Raw genomic sequence first — 21415 nt, forward strand, 5'->3', positions numbered from 1 at the left:
TGAGAGACAAAATTATTCTTTGCCCTGCGGTGAGCTCCAAGGCATCCACCGGCAACATCAAGGACGGTGGTCTTGAAGGCGCTCCACAACTCTTCAGGACCCCCCAAAGCACCCAGACCCCCCCAAGTGTCCACTCAGCCTGTTCACAAACTCCTCAGCTACTCTCTCATCCCTGAGCTTGGCAACATCCAGCCTAGGCTGGGATGGTACCATTCTCCAGGATTTAAGGTGCAGCTTTAGAGTTGCTACAACAAGCCTGTGGTCAGTATTGAGGAACTGAGCACTCCGGTAGACCCTGCAGTTCTGGATCATCCTCCAATGACCGTCAATGAGGACATGGTCAATCTCCTTTGCCACACCGCCAGCGTTGGAATACCAAGTCCAGCGATGAGCTTGTGGGCGCTGAAACCATGAACCAGCCACCCTAAGTCCATGACTTCTTGCAAAGTCAAGGAACTTAGTGCTATTCTGGTTCATAGTTCCTGACCCATGGGGACCAACCCACACCTCATAACCATCCCTATCAGTTCCAGTCGATGCATTGAAATCCCCCAAGACTAGAAGTGTATCTCGTCTGGGGCACTGATCAACCACAGACTCGAGTGTGGCATAGAATGCATCCTTCACGGTGAGATCACTCGCCTCAGTCGGAGCATAAACAGAGACCAGGGAAATGACACCTAAGGAGTGACGAATCCTTAATCTCATAATATGCTTGTTGACCGGTGTTACCTCAATTATCATTGGGGTCAGCTTATTGGACACAGCTACAGCAACTCCTTGGGTATGGTAACCATCAGAGCGACCAGACCAATAGTAGGTGTATCCACCCACCATTATCTCGCCGCAATCCGGTCTCCGAACCCCAGAGAGAGCTGCAATTCCGATGTCCAAACGCTTGAGCTCAGATGATAACAGAGACAGGTGATCATCCTCTCTTAGGGATAGGACATTCCAGGCACCCACCCGAAGGGACCGCCTCAGGTTAACCCAAGGAGACCGCCGTCTGGTGGACGACACCTCAGCACCACTCCGACACACTCTCCCGCAATCTGACCCAGGGATGTTACCCCGTGGTTTCCCTCCTATCATCAAAGATTGGGGGTCCCGAAGGCTTTGCCCCAATCCCGTCATCCGGTGAGCTGCCCTGCGAAGGGAAGCTGCGCAGGAGGTACTCCCAGGGAGTGGGTTTTCAGATTTTTTTGCGTTTTTGCGTTTTGCGGAATGAAGGGTTTTACGGTGGCCGGAGTTCAAATCCTGCCACCAACCTCCTGATAAAAAGTAACCCAACTGCAGGAGGACGTCCGCAGACACAGTTGGGCACTAGATATGGATGGCCGTTGGCTCACAAGGAGCTCCTCCGCCCTTTGACAGGTTTTGTTTTTAATCCTGCTGGGTGTCCATATCCAAACACCCCCTCACCAGCAAACCTGGTGGGGGAGACGGTTTAGTCGCCGACAACCCGACCATGGAACAGGTTAGTACAGGTTTACATGGTACCTGTAGCAGGTCACAGATCGAACCTGACCTGACATGAAGAAGACCATGACATGAAGAAAAAACATCATTCTGCTGAAAATTTCTGAATTTCTGAAAAGTCCTGCTGAAAATGTATTATTTAAATTTTTTGTTAATTTTTATCTCTACATTGTTATTTTAATTTTTTGTTCATTTTTATCACTTTATTGTTATTTAAATTTTGTTTCATTTTTATCACTTCATTGTTATTTAAATTTTTGTTCATTTTTATCACTACATTGTTTTTTTTTAATTATTGTTCATTTTTATCACTGCAATTATATTTAAATTTTTCTTCATTTTTATCATTGCATTGTTATTGAAAAAAAATTGTTCATTTTTATCATTACTTGATTTAAATTTTTTGTTCATTTTTATCATGACATTGTTATTGCAAATTTTTAACACTACATTTTTTTTTTGTTCATTTTTATCACTACATTGTTGTTTAAATTTTAGTTCATTTTTATCACGACATTATTTAAATTTTTGTTCATTTTTATCACTACATTGTTATTTAAATTTTAGTTCATTTTTATCACTACATTATTTAAATTTTGTTCATTTTTATCACGATATTGTTATTTAAATTTTTGTTCATTTTTATCACTACATTGTTATTTAAATTTTTGTTCATTTTTATCACTACATTATTTAAATTTTTGTTCATTTTTATCACTACATTGCTACTTAAATTTTTGTTCATTTTTATCACGACATTATTTAAATTTTTGTTAATTTTTATCACTACATTATTCAGAACCAGGAGAGATCGAGTACTAGTCAAACCTCTTTACTTCATGAATGTAACTGAATTTTCTTCAAATTTTAAACAGTTTAATGAAACTGAATTTTCTTCAAATTTTAAAGTTTAATGTCACTGAATTTTCTTCAAATTTTAAACAGTTTAATGGAACTGAATTTTCCTCAAATCACTACGTGAATATTTGATAAATCATGGGATTTAAAATATAAAATTTCACGTTCATTTTTTTTTCATACATTTTAGATTTTTTTTTTTTTTAGAAGTATTTTGTAGAAGTGCCTCAAAGCAAATGTAAATAAGCTGTGCGGGGGTGGAATTGCATTGTGTAGCACTATATTCGGCATTTTTTTAATTCACACTTTGGGACATGTTTACATTTTTTATTACTTTCACCTCATTAGGGGTCCTAAGATCAAGACCAAAAGAGCATGCAATTCGTCTTTCATTTTGTGGGCAGAAAAAGAAATGATGGTATATTTTTGTCATGTATTCAAACAGCAGCTGGGTAATTAAGGGCATTGCTGCCTGTGCTGTTTGTGATGAGGTGCGAATAGAATATCAAGTCTGGTTTCTCGGCACTGCTTGGCAGGGGATGGCATCGCGGTGTGAGAAAGGTATATGCTAGAGTTCCTTAAGACATAAAAGTCACAATGCAATAATTTTCTCACACGTGACAAATATCAATTTTTTGTTCTTCAAATACATTAATTGCCTCCCGACAAGAGCATTCACAATCGAAAAGGAAGAAAACAAGAGCAGCTGATGTTTGAAAAAAAGAGCAGCTGAAGTTTGAAGGTGTGAAGTAACCAAAAAACACAGATACAGAGGTTTGAGGAGCACGCAATGTCTTTTTTTGACAGAGCAAGCAAGAGAGCATGGGAACTTGTAGCAGGGCAATGCTCCCATGCGACACCTCTTTCTGCTCCATCTGCTTCGAAAACTCAGGTGCATCCAATCCAAAACACCCCCCCACCCCCACCACTCCCTGCCACCCTGTAAGGTGAACGAACGCAGTTGCAAGTAGAACAGCACTTGATAGAGTGTGTACCTCTGCCAGGCTGAACAAATTACGTTTTGTAGCCCACTGATAGGCCGTTTCTGCAGTCAGACCTTAACTAAAATCGAATCGGCTTGTTGTTATCACCTACCAAACTCATCCACCAAGTTTCATCAGAATCTGTCCATAACATTTTGAGATATCATGATATATATCGTTTTTGGCCGTACCTCTCTATGATGAAAATCGCTTTAAAAAGTTCCAGCATCTGGATCCGGATCTGGATCTTCACACAATCAAATCAATTAATCCTTGTCACACATTCAACTTGTCCACTAAATTTCGTCTGCATTTGTCCATAACTTTTTTAAATATCCTGCAAACAGACAAACAAACAGGGTTGGGCAGTGGCCTGCAAAAGTATTCACCCCCTACCAATAATGCCACATTTAGATGAATTACAAATTACGGAGAAACAATTTTTCCAAATGACCTTTTATATTCATAACTGAAATGATCAAACGAAATACTGTTACAATAGAAGAAGGTTACATGTCAGGAATACCTGCAAAAACATGGACAAACAAGAGAAAGAACAACCAAAGAGTGCAGACCCTCACCAGAACGTTTGTGTGGGGTGTTGTGTGGTGTATTTTATGTGTAGTTTTGTGTCCTGGTGTGTTTCGTAATTAATGAGACATCATTTTAACTACCACTTTAAAACTGCTGGCAGTGATGACCTGTTCAGCCATTTCAGAGAAGATTTTTGAAGTGACAAAAAAAACAAAAAAACATGGCTGCTGAATCATCTGACCGATGACGTCATCAAAAGTTTTGTGGAACATTTTATCCCAAGATGACCCTCAAAATTTTTCATACTGATCGGATGTAGCGTTCTACATATGCAATTATGACGTCATAACGAAGGCACCAATGATGTCATCAAAAAAACAATCTCACTCATTCCCCATGAGGAGTACTTGCTATTTGACAAGTTTCAATTTTTTCCTTGATGTGGTTTCAGAGAAACAGAGGTCCAAGGTTTTTTTTGTTTTTCCAACATGGCTGCCACACCACGTAACCTATGACGTCTTAATTATCATCACAACATTCTTTCTACATGAGTAGTCACACCAATGGTGAAAATTTTGTCTCAATCCGATAAGTGGTTGCGGAGAAAAACACAGAAGTTCTCTGCAGACAAACAGACAAACAGACAAAAAAACAAACAGACAAACAAACAAACAAACAGACAAAAATACAGACAGACAAAAAGACAGACAGACAAACAGACAAACAAACATAAAGACAGACAAACAAACATAAAGACAGACAAACAGACAGACAAACAAACCCATGAGAAATCGTGCTTAGCACGACACTTGGCGAATAAGTTGACCTTTCCGTGTGGTGGTCCAAGCTGTAATGTCATGGAATGTGTGGTGTTTATTTGTTCGTACATTAATAAAATGACGCGACGTCACAAATAACAATTATCAGGCGCACGTTGTCATGGTAACGGCAGCAGATTGAAATTTTTCACAACTCATTTAAAGCCACCATGTGACATTCAACAACTTATCATCGGTGCTTTGTTGCCTTCATTCTGGTTGTAGAAAATATTTGAAAATACCCAGGAACATTGCTTTTCAACCAACTTTACGATCCCGTTATCAGGTTTGAAATATGTTGGAAAACAAAAATATTTTAAATGTGTGTTTTTCATGTTTTGGGTGACCCTGACCTTTACCTTGGGTCAATTTCAATCAAACTTCGTACACATGTTAATATTACACGCATAAATAGACAGTATAAGTTTCAATATAATAAGTGCAAAACTGTTTGAGAAATAGCCATGTGTAATTCACAAAATTCTCCATTGGTTTATAATGGGCGATAATATAAAGTGATGCAGAATCCAGATCCTGATCTTGAACATCACCAAAAGTCACATATCTGTTTGCACTCTGGATTTCTATCAGCTGTTAAAATTCCATCCAAATCGGTTAAGAATTGTAACCTGTTGAACGAATACAATTTTTTTTTTTAATCAGGCCAACAGCTAAAAACGTTGACGTCATACGCTTGCGAAAACTGTGCAGAATTTGTACTAACATGCATTTTAAAACATTTAGATATTCTATTGAAGTTTGTTTTGGCGTCAACAGGAAGTCGCTACGACTTCCGGTTACTGAGTTATGTCCAAAAATGTGTTTTCACGTCGTGTGACGTCACGTCGCGATGTTTAGTCCGATTAAGACGGGGTTTGGACGTGGACTGTTTCAGGTGGATTGCCTATCAGGTGTAAAAATTTAAGAACGACTGGTCCAGCCGTTTGGGCTGTAGAGGACCGGACAAACAAACAAACAAATAAACCAATGTCACCCGCAGGGTGACCCGTATCTTGCCAAAAGATGACCACGTGTGACTTCTTTAAGGTCACACTGAGGTGAACAGAGCTGCTATCCACCAGGAGCGACTCCTTGAGGAATATCTGCCAACGAGAGATTCCGATGAGAATCGTTCTACAGAGTAACCATGAAAAATGTGTTTGCCTCATAACGTCACCAAATGACGTCACAATATCTCAAGCTTGACAAATCTAGAAAGCACTCATCGAGGTGTTCAATTTGAGGTACTACACGATATGGTTCCCAAAACTTGAAAATTTGACCTTGGGGTCAAATATGTTTGACCTCAGGCGCTAACCATGAAGGTCAAGGCCAATCGCCACCTAAAACTAATCAGCTGAGCGCCAGACCATATACTACATTCCCATAAAGTTTGGAGACGATTCGATTAAAACTACTCAAAAAATAAGGGTTTCGTCGACTCCCCTGATTTGCGATGAAGTGACCTTGACCTTTGACCTTGACCTTCAAAAATTTATGTGCTGAAAGGGACCTCTATAGGCCTCTGATATGCGAAGTTACAAAAACTTCCAATGATAACTGTGCTCTGCAGAATTTTTTATACGTGATTACAGACAAACAAATAAAAAAAAACATACAAGCTGACTAACATATCTTGCAAAAATTTCGTTTTGGCAAGGTAAAAATCAAACAAACGGAACAGACCAACATACTTGACAAAATCGAAGATTTCGCCAAGTAACAAACACACAGACCCAAAGCAATGCCCTCCCTCTCCTTTGGCGAGGGTAATCAAAATTCACTGGTTGCAAAAATATTCAGCCCCAAGGTCATATTTGGTGGAAGTACCTTTTACAGCAATAACTGCTATGAGTATTTTGTCTCGGTCTCCACCAGCTTTGCACAGTGAGATGGTGAAATGTTTGCCCATTCTTCACGTGAAACTTGCTCTAGTTCTGCCAAGTTTAATGGGGATTGTCAATAGACTGCAATCTTCAAGTCTCATCATCATCACCCTCTGATACCATTCATCATCCATTCTCTGCCATTCACCATCTCTCTGCCATTCACCATCCAACCATACGAGGTGAAAACCATCTGCAAAAAGCAAAACAAAAGGAAAGCAACTGGATCTGATGATCTCTCCCCCTCAGTGCAAACTAATTGCACCGACCAACTAGCTCCCGCATTCACAGATATCTTCAACACTTCCCTTCTACAATCCAAAGTTCCAAGATGCTTCAAAGACACAACAATCATAACAATTCCTAAATCATCCAAAATCTCCGGTCTCAATGACTACAGACCTATCGCTCTCACATCAGTGGCTATGGAAGCATTTGAACGCCTGGTTCTCGGTTACTTCAAATCCAGCACATCCCACAAGTTCGAGCCCCGGCAATTCTCTTACCGAGCGAATAGATCTGTTGATGATGCAGTGAACCTGGCACTTCACCACACACTCCAACATCTGGACTGACCAAATTCATATTATGCATCCTCTTTGTTGATTTTAGCTTGGCCTTTAACACCATAAACCCCTTCAAATTGTTCGATAAACTCACTGAACTGAACATCAACACTTCAATATGCTACTGGATTCTGGACTTCTTGTTTGACAGACATCACGTTGTCAAGGTAAACAAACTGATATCACACACCCTGTCTCTAAGCACGGGTGTGCCGCAAGGCTGCGTTCTCTCTGAGTTGCTTTTTTCTCTCTTCACCAATAACTTTGTGTTTCTCGATAACTCCATCAAAATACTGAAATGCAGATGACACCACAATCAATGGACTCATTACAAATGAAAACGAGGAGAATTATTGCCAGGATGTTGGTAGGGCAGGAAAGTTGTGCTCTGACAACAATCTTCTGTCAGGTCAGCTCAGGTATGGGAGCATGAGCCAGAGCAGCACGTCACTGCATCCACTTTCTGCCGGAACTCCAGGGGCCTCCGTCTGGACATACCCCAGGCAGATGCCTGGCCCATCCCCCATCACCTTGAGATGCCGATCAACCTGCTGCAACCACGAGGCACATGGTCGGCCCATTGACCTCCTCCACTCAGAAGACCTCCTCACTGAGAGAATCTTCTGAGCAGGATCAGCGTCAGGAAAATGAGCCACATGTCCATACAGCCGCAGCTGATGCTCATGGCTATGCAGGTAACAAATCTCATTTGAGTCTCTCTCAACAACCGCTCGTTGGTCACAAAGTCCGACCAGTGAAAGCCAAGGATTCTCCGAAGAAACCTGGTACCGAAGGAATTAAGTCTCCATCTCAGATCCTTGGTCAGAGTCCAAGCCTCGTATCCAAAGAGCAAGACTGGAAGCACCAAGGACCTGAAGACTTGGACTTTCGTCCTCCCGCACAAGTACCGGCAGCGCCACACCCCATTATCCAGTGAATCCATGACCCACCAGGCTCGACCCAGACGTCTCTTGATCTCTGACTCACAGCCAGCAGAGACATGAATATCACTGCCAATGCAACCGATTCTCTCCACGACCTCAACATGCTCACCACAAACAGGCACAGACAGGACAGCAGCATCCAAGATGTCATTGAAAGCCTGCATTTTAGTTTTGACCCAGGGAACCCGTAACCCCAGCGGCTCCAAGTCCTCGTTCAGCGCCTTAAGGGCCCCCAAAAGGACATCTAAAGTCTCCGCAAGGATGACTGCATCATCTGCGAAATCAAGGTCAGAGATCTTGACATTCCCAAACGATGCACCGCAGCTTGATCTCTCCGACATCCTCCCTAGAATCCAGTCCATACAAGTGCTGAAAAGAGTGGGGGCCAGTAAACACCCCTGATAAACTCCAGTAACAACTGGAAATAAGTCAGAGATGGTACCACCACATCTCACAGCACTCTCAGTACCAGAGTAGAGTTCAGACATCAGATCGATCAGTTTTGGTGGCACCCCACGATGACCAAGAATCTTCCAGAGGGCATCCCGATTAATTGAGAAATTCAGCATGGATGCCACAGATCCCTGGAGCTTTATCCCATTTCAACCGGTTCAGCGCAGCCTGTGTTTCCACAAAGGAAGGTTGACCACAGTTGATTGGAGGGTCAGCAACAGGGAATGTAACACCCCATATGTCCATCTCGATAGCTGGTGGATCAGCCTCGTACAACCGCTCAAAGTAACCGGTCCAGCAGGCCTTCACTTTGGACTCCTCTGTCAAGAGCCTACCACCCTCTGCTCTAACTGCAGTGCTCCGAGGGATGGGCTTGGATGAACGCAATGCGTGAATTCCCCTGAAAGCAGGACGAGAATCACTTGGCCACAGGTGATGCTCTATCCCCTCACAGATTCATTGCACATAGGCCTCCTTGTCCACCCTCAGTGCACGTACAGTTTTACGCCTCAGCTCCCTGAACAGCTCAGCTCTGCCATTCAGCCTGGCCCTGTGACTCTGGTCAATGGTATCCAGTGTCCCTGGAGAGACAAAATTCTTCTTTGCCCTGCGGTGAGTTCCTAGACATCCTCCGGCAACATCAAGGACGGTGGTCTTGAAGGCACTCCATAACTCTTCAGGAACCCCCAATGTAACTAGACTCCTCAAATCTCCACTCAGCCTGTCTGCAAACGCCTCAGCTACCCTCTCATCCTTGAGCTTGCCAACATCCAGCCTAGGCTGGGATGGTAACATTCTCCTGGATTTGAGATGCAACTTTAGAGTTACTACAACAAGCTGGTGGTCAGTATTGAGAAACTGAGCATGCCAGTAGACCCTGCATTTCTGGATCATCCTCCAGCGACCGTCAACGAGGACATGGTCAATCTCCTTTGCCACACCGCCAGCGTTAGAATACCAAGTCCAGAAATTAACTTGTGGGCGCTGAAACAATGAACTGGCCACCCTAAGTCCCTGACTTCTTGCAAAGTCAAGGAACTTAGTGCTATTCTGGTTCATAGTTCCTTACCCATGGGGACCAACACACACCTCATAACCATCCCTATCAGTTCCAGTCGATGCATTGAAATCCCCCAAGACAAGAAGTGTATCTCGTCTGGGGCACTGATCAACCACAGACTCGAGTGTGGCATAGAATGTGTCCTTCACGGTGAGATCACTCGCCTCAGTTGGAGCATAAACAGAGACCAGGGAAATGACACCTAAGGAGTGACGAATCATTAGTCTCATAATACACTCGTTGATCGGTGTTATCTCAATTATCATTGGAGTCAACTTATTGGACACAGATACAGCAACTCCTTGGGTATGGTATCCATCAGAGCGACCAGACCAATGGTAGGTGTAACCACCCACCATGATCTCGCCGCAATCCGGTCTCCGAACCTCAGAGAGTGCTGCAATACAGATGTCCAAGCACTTGAGCTCAGATGTTAACAGAGACAGGTGATCATCCTCTCTTAGGGATAGGACATTCCAGCCACCCACCCGAAGGGACCGCCTCAGGTTAACCCAAGGAGACCGCCTGGTGGACGACACCTCAGCACCACTCCGATACACTCTCCTGCAATCTGACCCGGCAATGTTACCACGTGGTTTCCCTCCTCTCATCAAAGATTGGGGGTCCTGAAGGCTTTGCCCCAATCCCGTCATCCCGTGAGCTGCCCTGCGAAGGGAAGCTACACAGGAGGTACTCCCACGGAGTGGGTTTTCAGATTTTTTTGCGTTTTTGTGTTTTGCGGAATGAAGGGTTTTACGGTGGCCGGAGTGCAAATCCTGCCACCAACCTCCTAATAAGAAGTAACCCAACTGCAAGAGGATGTCCGCAGACACAGTTGGATCTAGATATGGATGACCATTGGCTCACAACGAGCTCCTCCGCCCTTTGACAGGTTTTGTTTTTAATCCTGCTGGGTGTCCATATCCAAACACCCTCCTCACCAGAAAACTTGGTGGGGGAGATGGTTTAGTCGCCGACAACCCGACCATGGAACAGGTTAGTACAGGTTTACATGGTACCTGTAGCAAATCACAGATCTAATCTGGCCTGACCTGACTGACAATGACCTGACTGAATCTTCTGTGAAATGCCTCAAAAACCAAAGAAATAATAATTGACTTCAGATGTCATAAAAACCTTTGAAACCCGATTGACATCGATGGCCAAACAATACACTTTTTTGTATTCCTTGGTGAGGCTCGAATGAGAGCTAACACACAACGCACAGCAAGGGGGGCATGAGACAAGAGGGATGGGAGTGGGAAGGACAAAACAGTGGGGAACAGAGACATTAGGAGATCTGAGGAAGGCAAAGGGATGGGGCAGGGAACATGGGGAATCCAAGAATGACATTACAGGGACTTTCAGGAAGGAAAGCGGGGAATTTGAAGGAGGTGGGCTTCGGGTGATTAACGGGGGTAGAAAAGATCGAGGATTTGGATGGGGGACGATAAGAGGTGGTGGTTTACTGTTTTGAAGGCCTAGAGGGAAGAATGGGATTGAACAGAGTGAGGGAGTTTATTCCAAAGGTGGAGAAAAAGAGGAAAGAAAGAGTGAAGGTGAGCAGTGATTCGTGATTTTGGTAGTTTTACCAGAAAGGGATTGTTGGCGGACCTTGAGCATCCTGCAGAAATATGGTGGGGACAAATTGGAGACACAGCAGGGGGGGGCAAGACCGGAGGGTAGACAGTAGAAGACAGAAAGAGCACCGACCTGTGGTGAGAGAGTGAGAGGCCCAAAGTCTCCGCCTCGTCATGGGAGATACCAATGATCCGAAATGCCTTGGTTTCCACAGCGTGAAGCCGAGAAAGGTGGGAGGCAGGTGCAGCAGCCCAGAGGGGAGAGCAGTACTCCATCAGGCTGTGGATGAAAGCTTTGTATGTGGTCAGGAGCTCAGGTGGGCCGAGGAAGGACTATACACGATGGAGGATTCCCGGTTGCCGACTGGCTTCGTCGGCCAGGTTGGAAATGCGGCTTTCCCAGGAAAGATTATGGCAGATAGTGAGACCCAGAAGCTTGAAAGAAAGGACTTCTTCCAGAGGATTATTGAGAAAGCGGATGGGGGGTTTTCTAAACGGTCCTTTCCAAGAGACATAGTGAGAGTGTGAGAGTTGTCCGGATTGAAAGATATGTTCCATGTGTTGGACCAGTTTGTGATTTTATCCAGATCTGCAGTGAGCGAAGAAGCTGCTGCTTGCCGGTCTGAGGAATGACAGATGGTGCGGCAGATGATGGAGTCATCACAAACGAGATATAGAGGATTTTCCAGAGAGTCGGAGAGATCACTGATGAAAACCAGAAAAAGAACAGGGCCCAGAACGCTTTCTTGATGAACTCCAGCCTTTGCAGGAAGAGGGGATGAAAGAACTCCATTTAGGGCCACACGTTGACTTGAGGAAGCCTGCGAGCCATGAGTGGAGATGGCCTTGGATACCATAGGAAGAGTTTGGTGAGCAGAGCAGGGTGCCACACTGTGTCAAAAGCATTATGTCCAGGGTTACAGCTCTGATTTCATGTCCGGCATTGAGGACCTCCATCCATTGTTGGGAGAGCAGAAGCAGCATATCCAGGGTAGAGTGACCTGGTCTGAAATCAAATTGATGATCAGAAATCAAGCCATTGGAGAAGAGAAAGGATTTAATGTCTGAAGCGATGATGGATTCCATAACCTTGTTGATGATTGGGAGAAGGCTGATTGGTCTGCAGTTGCAGGGATCTGTTTTTGCACATTTTTTTATGCAGGGCGGTAATGTTTGCTGATTTCCAAGCAGAGGGCAGATTACCTTGAGCAAATGTGAGGGTGAATAGAACAGAGAGAGGGTGAGCAAGAGCAGAGGAGCAGGTTTTTAGGACTCATTGGCTGATGCCGTCTGGACCGGTTGCAGAATCTGAGTCGAGGTTTGAGAGCAAACTCTCCACCTTGTCAGGAGAAAAGGACACAGAATCCAGGGACAGTTGGTTGTGACTGGGTAAGGTGGGTAGAGAAAAAGATGGGTTTTGGACACAAGATTTCAATGCAAACACAGAGTTAAGGCATTCAGCCTTTTCACGTGCGGTGTCAGCTGTGCGGCCATTTGAGGTAAAGGCCCAGTCACACCTTGACGTTTTAGCCAACGTATGCCGATTTTTGAATTTTTTTTCTAAAACGCTGGCACACGTTGAATACGTTATGGGTAAGTTTTGATAACATTGAGAGCACGCTGAAAAACACTGCCATACGTCGTTGTACGCTGGCTTTAAACGTTGTACTTTTCGGTTGTCCTCAAATTTTTGCATTCTTGAAATTTCACGACGTATGCTGGCGTATGACTCACACGTTCCGCTACGCTGGCCACAAGTTGTATGCACGGTCTGCGATCGTTGACAGACGTCAACACATGCTACTTGTAAGTTAATCATAAGTTGAGACACGCCGAGGTAATGTTTAGCGTACCCGAAACTTATTTCTAACCTATGATTAACGTGTTGTTGGCAAGTTACGCGATCGTTGCCACACATCGACAGACGTTACTTTTAAGTTACTCATAGGCTGAAAGACGTCGGTACAATGGATCGTCCTTGCGTCAGCGTCCACAGCCACGGCCAGGACACTTATTTGCAGCATTCTTCAAACTTTTCTTCGGCATGACGAGGATGTTCACACTTCGATGTCTAGCTTGGCTATGATTCCAATTGTCCATCGGCAGCGTCTATTCAAAATAGTCGAGTTTGAGCGTTTTAACACGTTCAGAAGAAACGCTTCAAATTTCAAAACCCCAGCGTCAAAAAAACAAAGGCGAGTGACAGCAATTTAAATCGTTCATTGTAAACAATGAAAATAGCTGAGTGGTGCCGTTTAAAAGTCGTTGAGTGTAAAAAAAATCCAATTGTTGAGCCAAGCGTCTACTTTCAATAGTGGAGATGCAGCCATTTAAATCGTTGAGTGGCAGCCAATGAATAGCAAACCCCACGTCACCGGCAAAGATAAACTGCCGCACGATATGGATAAGTTAGGCTATCGTTGGGCATAGTTTGTGAACGCCGGCTTCACGATAATTATTCGTTGGTATACCGTATCTATAAGTTATCGAAGCGCTCTATGCACATTATTAGTTCATTGTGCATTTGTTCAACCCGTTATGAATAGACATAAATCGTAAAAACAAGCCATAGCTCATTGTTGAAAAAGCCCTAAAAAATTAGCCGCGAAGAACTTCGTACAATGGTGCAAAGATGTCTCCTACCCGTGGACACGCGAACGCAAGGAGGATCCATCATAATCCACACCCTCCCCCTCACACTCACCTACTACTGCCAACATGAACAAACTACTACTAATACTAATACTAATACTAATACTAATACTGATACTGATACTGATACTGTTACTGCTGACAAAAAGGACTCGAAAACACTGTTGGGTTCCCCTTTTATGAACACCATTTTGATATACCAATTCCCAAAATCGCTGGGAACACGTCTTTTTATGGCAGATGTAAGTTAGAAACACGTTCATTTTTTTTTTTTGTTCGAACGGAAGACGTCATTGGAATACGTCTACATACGTCGATGTGTGTTGGGACTACGTAAAGAATTGGTTCAAAGCACGTCAAACATAAGTTAGAAATAAGTTTCGCGTAAAAAAGACATTACCGCGACATGTTTCGACTTATGAGTAGCTTATAAGTAGCGTTTGTGGACGTGTGTAAGCGTCCTCATATCGTGTGTAAAACTTATCCCCATCGCATGCGGAACGTGTGTCATACGCCGAGTACGTTGTAAAATTTTGAACATGTTTAAAATTTCTTGACGTACTCTACTTACTACGACGTATGATAGCGTACTTTAGCGTTGTACTCACGTATACCAAACTTACTCACACCGTATTTGACGTGCCCCAACGTTATAGACACATTTTTCTTAGGTCGGCATACGCTGGCAAGATCGCCAAGGTGTGACCGCGATGTTGACACTTCCATTTCTACGGCAGTTATGATTCGAATCGTTGTGCGTCAGCCTTTTAATAGGCTACGTCACGACATCGCCGGCGATGCGTGCAACGCGCTATCCCTAAGTTAGACTATTGTTGGGCATAGGTTGTGTAGGCCGACAACAGGTTCAGCATTCGTTGGTATAAGTTATCTATAACACAACGAAACGTTCTGTATCCGTTACCAATGCGTTATACATAAGACCAAGTCGCTATGAATACGTCCGAATCTTTAAAAAAAACATCAAAAGTTCAACGTAAGCCAGCGTTTTACATACATTTTAATACGTTGCCATCGCTGGCTAAAACGTCAAGGTGTGACTGGGCCCAAAGGGAGAGGATGTAGGGGGAACATACAGCAGAAACAGATTTGATTAGACGCCACCAGGATTTGGAGGAGGAAGAGAGGTTTGAGAGTTTAGACTTGAGTTGAGAAAGATGTTGTTTTCTGGCTCTCCTGGGGGTAGATATACACTTGTTCCGAGCTTTATGTAAGGAACTGAGATTACCCTCAGTTGGGTTTGCTTTCCATGAGGCAAAGGCAAGTTGTTTCAGGACAAGTGCCTCGCCACAAGCTTCAGTGAACCAAGGGCAGGAGGAAGGGTAGGACAACTGAAGACGAGAGGGGATAAATCTTTGCATGAGGGAGAACAAGTTTCTTTGAAAGAACGGAACGGACCCTTTCAAAATACTTTGAAATACTTTGAAATGGGTGATGTGCAGTGTAAGGTGTGCATCATGAAGCAACAAATGTATTTTCTACGTCAACTCAAAAAGTTTAAAGTGAATCGCCGTCTGATGGTACAGTTCGACACCGCAATAATGGAGAGCATTTTGACCTCATCAATTGCAGAATGATATGGAAACACTGAATCACATAAAATGAAAAGAATGGAATGGATCATCATCAACTATGTAAAAACTAGAACGGCACTCGGCAGAGCACACACCTCCACCACGTAATGCTGATCCATGAGAATGCATTGGGCCCAATACATGTTTGAGTTATCATGGTGTCCAGTGTTATGTCGTTTCTGGCCCGATCTCTCAATGGTGAAGAATCACTTTAAAAATTAAATAATTCTCGTGTCCAGATCCGGATTTTCGCCAAAATTGAATCAATTCTTCGTTTTGACACACGCAACCTGTTCACCAAGTTTCATCCGAATCCGTCCACAACTTTTTGAGACATCGTGCTCTATATTAGTTTCCCCCGATATCTCACTGGTGACGAATCATCGATCTATAATTCCATCAATCTCTGTGTGTGTGACAGTCTGTCTGTCTGTTTGTTTGTCTGTTTGTTTGTTTGTCTGCGACCGCCGTTTCTCGACGACCGCCGGTCCGATCTGATTGAAACTTGCCAGGAATATTGCCGGGGCCCCGCAGATGTGCCTTTTCAAGGATTGATGGCAATCGGACGAGCGGTTCCCAAGTTACGGCCATTTTATTGCTTTTTTCAGTGTTGAAAAGGTGTAAATATCGCAGCTGAAGTGTCGTTCCACCTTATCACCTTATCATGCCATTTTTTCTCAGAATAATGATAACAGCATATTAATAATAATAATAATAATAATAATAGCACAATAATTTAATAAAAAGAATAACGTGATACAATGACCAATGTCTGTCAACCAAGAACAACCTATATATTGTCTGTCAACCAGACAGGACACAGTGCTATGACGTCACGAATGACATCACAATTAATGTTTATTTATTTATTTATTATTATTATTTTTATTTTTGCACGATTGACCGTCCAATCTGATTGAAACTTGGCAGAAATATTGCTGGGGACCCGTGGATGTGCCTTTTCAAGGTTTGATATTAATCGGACGAGCGGTTCCCAAGTCACGGCCATTTATCTGTCGACCAATATCTGCGAGAGAGGGGGACGGGAGAGGGGGGGATGAGAGTGGGGGCAAGAGAGAGGGGCAAGAGAGGAGGGGGAGAGAGGAAGGGCGAGACTAGGGGGAGAGAGGGGGGCAAGAGAGGGGGTGAGAGAGGGGGGATGAGAGTGGGGGGGCGAGAGAGGGGCGAGAGAGGGGCGAGAGAGGGGGCGAGAGAGAGGGGGCAAGAGAGGGCTGCACATACTGGCACTCATCTATGGCCACACACCTACGGGCCCGCCCCTACGGGCCCGTACGAGTTAAAAAAATTTTCATAGTCGGATACGGATACGGATCTTCACCAAAATCTTATCAGTTTGACCATGTCACCCACTGAACCTGTCCACAAAATTTCATCCGGATCCATTCAAACTTATTGAGATATCCTGCACACAAACAAACAGACAAACAAGCAAGCAGTCATAGACTGGTACTTACGAAATCGTCAACTTGACCTCTGACCTTGTCTAATAAAAGCTGTCTCGAGAGAAGGTAGCGACGCAAACCAGAAGTTTCTACGATGATTCTGTACCAAACCATCAAAAATTGAATGTTTGACCCCACTGTGACCTTGACCTTTGACCAAAATCTAATCAGCGCTAACCATCACCATCCTGAATCACGGGTGTAATTTGACATTGGTAGCTTCTTCCGTTCTCGAGTTACCGCGGATTAACGTAACGTAAAGGTCACACTCGACGGCCCCGTCAGTGACATCAGCCGATTTATGCGATGACGTCAGCGCTCACACGCAAAACCGATTTACGTGACTCAACGATGCGTCTGCACGAGCGCGCTGCACCACGTGATGAGCCGTGATGGGGCGGGTGAAATATTTTTATACAATCTTAAAACGTCTCCAAAACATCCGATTTTTACCAGAATTTCGACAACCGAGTTTTAAGCGTCCTAAGCGATCGATCGCAAAAACTGAAAACAAAATTAAAATCGAAGTTAAAACGAACTCGTAACGTCGACCAAAGCAAAATACTCCATTTCTCCACAGGAATTTACGGAATTATTTAATATTATTTTAAAACACTGAAATTTTTAAAACAGCCGTAACTCGACGAATTGGCACACAAATTCCGCCGAACTTACCTCGATCTTCCAAACTCACGCTCCGTCAACAATACCTTTGGTAACTTTTCTCGAGTTATCATGTTTTGGATGTTTGACCTCACTGTGACCTTGACCTTTGACCAATTTTGACCAAAATCTAATCAGCGCTAGCCATCACCCTCCTGAATCACGTGGTGTAATTTGACATTGGTAGCCTTTTCCGTTCTCGGGTTATCGTGCCTACAAACAAACAAACAAGCAGTCATAGACTGGTACTTACGAAATTGTCAGCTTGACCTCTGACCTTGTCTAATAAAAGCTGTCTCTGGAGAAGGTAGCGACGCAAACTAGAAGTTTCTACGATGATTCTGTACCAAACCATCAAAAATCGAATGTTTTGGATGTTTGACCTCACTGTGACCTTGACCTTTGACTGATTTTGACCAAAATCTAATCAGCACTAGCCATCACCCTCCTGAATCAGGTGGTGTAATTTGACATTGGTAGCCTTTTCTGTTCTCGGGTTATCGTGCCTACAAACAAACACACAAACAAACACACACACAAACATACACAAACAAACAAACACACAAACAGATGACGGAAGTCATCAATATACTTACGAAATGTAAAGATTTCGTAAGTAACAAACTTTCAGGAAGGGGTAAAAACATAACCTCCTTCACCTTCGGTGGCGGAGGTAATAATCGGCTGTGGACTCTCCTCTATCACCACTTTTTACTGGAAACGGTCCATCAAACGAGCAAGTAAGATCATTGAAGACCACTCTCACCCCGCACGTCATCTCTTTCAACTTCTCCCTTCCGGAAAACACCACAGATCACTTACCATCAGAACAGCACGCTTCAAAACAGCTTCTTCCCAACAGCAGTAAGAACTCTGAACACTCAGGAACTGATTTAGTGCTTAATCAAAGAAAACCGAGCACTTAATATTCAACTAATATATTGACACACTTGATATGCCGATATGCATTGACTGTCTCCTGTATATTGCATGTGTAATCTGTCTCTGCTTTGTTTTACGTGCTGTAAAATGATGTATGATTGTTGATTGCTGTAGTTCACCCAAGCAAATTCATATCAACCGAGGTTGACTGGCAATAACAATATTGAATCTTAAATGTTCAATAGTGTTTGTCAGGACTTTGACTGTGCCACTCAAAAACATTTATTTTCTTCTTATTCAGCTATTGCAATGTGGTTTTAGCTTTGTGTTTCAGATCATTTTCCGGCTGAAATGTGAATCTCCGACCCAGTTTCAGTTTCATGGCTGACTCAAGCAGGTTTTCATCAAGAATTCTCCTGTACTTTACACCATCCATTGTCCCTTCCTGAAAAGTCTCCCAGTCCCTACTGATGAAAAGCAGCCCCATAACATGATGCTACCACCACCATGCTTGACAGTAGGGATGGTGTTGACTGGGTGATGTGTAACGTTCAGCTTGCGCGAGACGTAATGCTTTAAATTTAGATCAAAATGTTCAATATTTGTCTCGTCTGATCACAAAGCTTTTCTCCACATGCCTGCAGTATCATTAAGATTTTTTATAAACTCCATTCGAGATTTTATATGTGCCATTTTCAGTAATGGCTTCTTTCTTGCCATCAGTCCATGGAGGCCAGCTTTGTGAAGAGAACAGGATATTGTTGATTTATAAACACTGACCCCCATCTCAGACATAGAGCCTTGCAGATCTTTCAAAGTCATCGCTGGATTTACAGTGACATCCCGAACCAGTTTTCTACTTGCCCGGCTGCTGAATTTGGATGTGTGTCATGATCTGGGTAGAGTCTGGGTGGTATGATACGTCTTCCACTTTTTATGATGGATTTCACCGGACTCAAAGGGTTAATGAGTGACTTTGAAATCTTCTCATAACCCTCTCCTTAATGGTGCTTCTCCACCACTTTATGTCCAACTTCTTTGGAACATTCCTTGGTCTTCATGTTTGCCTTGTTGATTGATCAAGGGAGTTGCACCTTAAAACTCATTAGATAAGTGTAGAAACTTAATTATTCATTTAAACCACTGATTACATACAGGTGAAACATATTACACTTATTTTGTAACATTTCAAACCAATAATTTGCTCCTGAAGTGATTTTGGGTTAATTAGGAAAAGGGTTTGAATACTTATGTAACTGAGAATCCTCTGATTTTGTCTGTTAATCGAACTGATTCACATTTAATCTGCATTTTTTAGATTTATCATTTAGGTGTAGTTTGGGAAGATTCTATATATTAAGTTTGATTTGAAAACATCATGAAATAAGCTTCGGTGGCATCAAAATGTGCAAAACTTTGGAGGGGGATGAATACTTTCACAGGCCACTGTAACCTTCGTCCACTTTTGGTGGTGGAGGTAAATATATATATATATATATATATATATATATATATATATATATATATATATATATATATATATATATATATATATGCATACATTAGTAAAGGCTGCAGATCCAGGCACATGGCAATCTTTCCAAATGCGAGTGATTGGCATGGTGCAAAGCTAACAGATGCTGCTGCAACACAAGTCATTATTGGAGACTGGCTCAGGGTGTATTGCCATGTCACCTGTGGTGGCAATGATGCTGTTAACAACAGGTTCAGGGAGTGGTGAGACATCAGCTGTAGAGATGACGACTGGTGTCTCCAGACAAAACCGATATCAGTCATGATCAAGGTGTCTCCAGACTGCTCGATTGTCTTCAAGTTTGAATGTGTAGGACAACGGTCCCATGCTTTTGAAAAAATGGGATGTGTTGCTCCATGGTAACCCTCCACGCCTCTCCATCATCATCATCATCATCATCATCATCATCATCATCATCATCATCATCATCATCATCATCATCATCATCATCGTTTTATGGTCGTTTCCATGCTTGCATGTGTAGCCGTAGTTCACCTCATGGCTGCTTTACAGGCTGCACAATCCCTTTCTCGTCCTCTTGTTAGGCCTTTAACTCGAAGATCGTCTCTCAGCAACACATCCCATGTTTTCCTCGGACGGCCTCTAACTCTCCATGACCAAAGTTTTTCACAAACCCTGGATCCCGATGTTTATCGAGCGAGGAATTTTTGTCATGATGAAGTCTGTGGCTCGATATATTTTGGGTCATGGTCTGCTCCACATGACCAAAAATAATTTTTATCAAATTAAGAAAAGTTTTCTTGAAACAGGAAAATCCTTAAAAAAAATTTCCAGTTGCAAGAAAGCTTTTCTCATGGTTTTATTGTTTCAAGAAAACTTATCTTAGGAAAATGTTTTCTTTCTAAGAAGGGCTGACAGGATGGCCGAGAAGTATGCACACCTGCCTCTAAGCTGTCTAGCCTGGATTTGATTCCTGACCCAGCTATAAACTGTCAGTCTGATGTTTTACAGGCAGAGTGATTCATCAATATGTGTTGTCCCTTCTATGGATGTTAAATGGGTGTCGCGTCTGCCAACATTCATTGGTGGCTCTTAAAGATCACATTTTATAATTCATGAAAAGTATGAGGGCTATTGCTGGCTCTATCGCCAAATTCCAAATTCCTTCCCTAACTCGTCAAACATCAGGCCTGGCCAGTGGATTTGTGATGACTTGGGCCAAGTTTCTCCTGGCTGTGCCCACAATATGGGATAATAGTGGCCATTAAAGAAGAAGATTTTCTTCCTCAGAAAATTATTTTTGGCAGTGCACGTCAGTTCTTAGAGAGAGAGAGGAGACATGTTTGCAAACATCATTTCATCAGCAGATCAGCTGGTGTCCCCCATTGTAGTGTGCGGAGTGAGACGGTGGGGGGAAAAAATGGAGACGACGTCGTCTGGTCTGGAGGCGATCCCACAATTTATATTACTTAGACCAGACTTAACAACACTGACAGAGCTTTTCCAC

Source organism: Eptatretus burgeri, chromosome 16 (assembly GCF_056783735.1).
Source record: "Eptatretus burgeri isolate ZD-2024b chromosome 16, Ebu_testis_v1, whole genome shotgun sequence".
Classification (NCBI taxonomy): domain Eukaryota; kingdom Metazoa; phylum Chordata; class Myxini; order Myxiniformes; family Myxinidae; genus Eptatretus; species Eptatretus burgeri.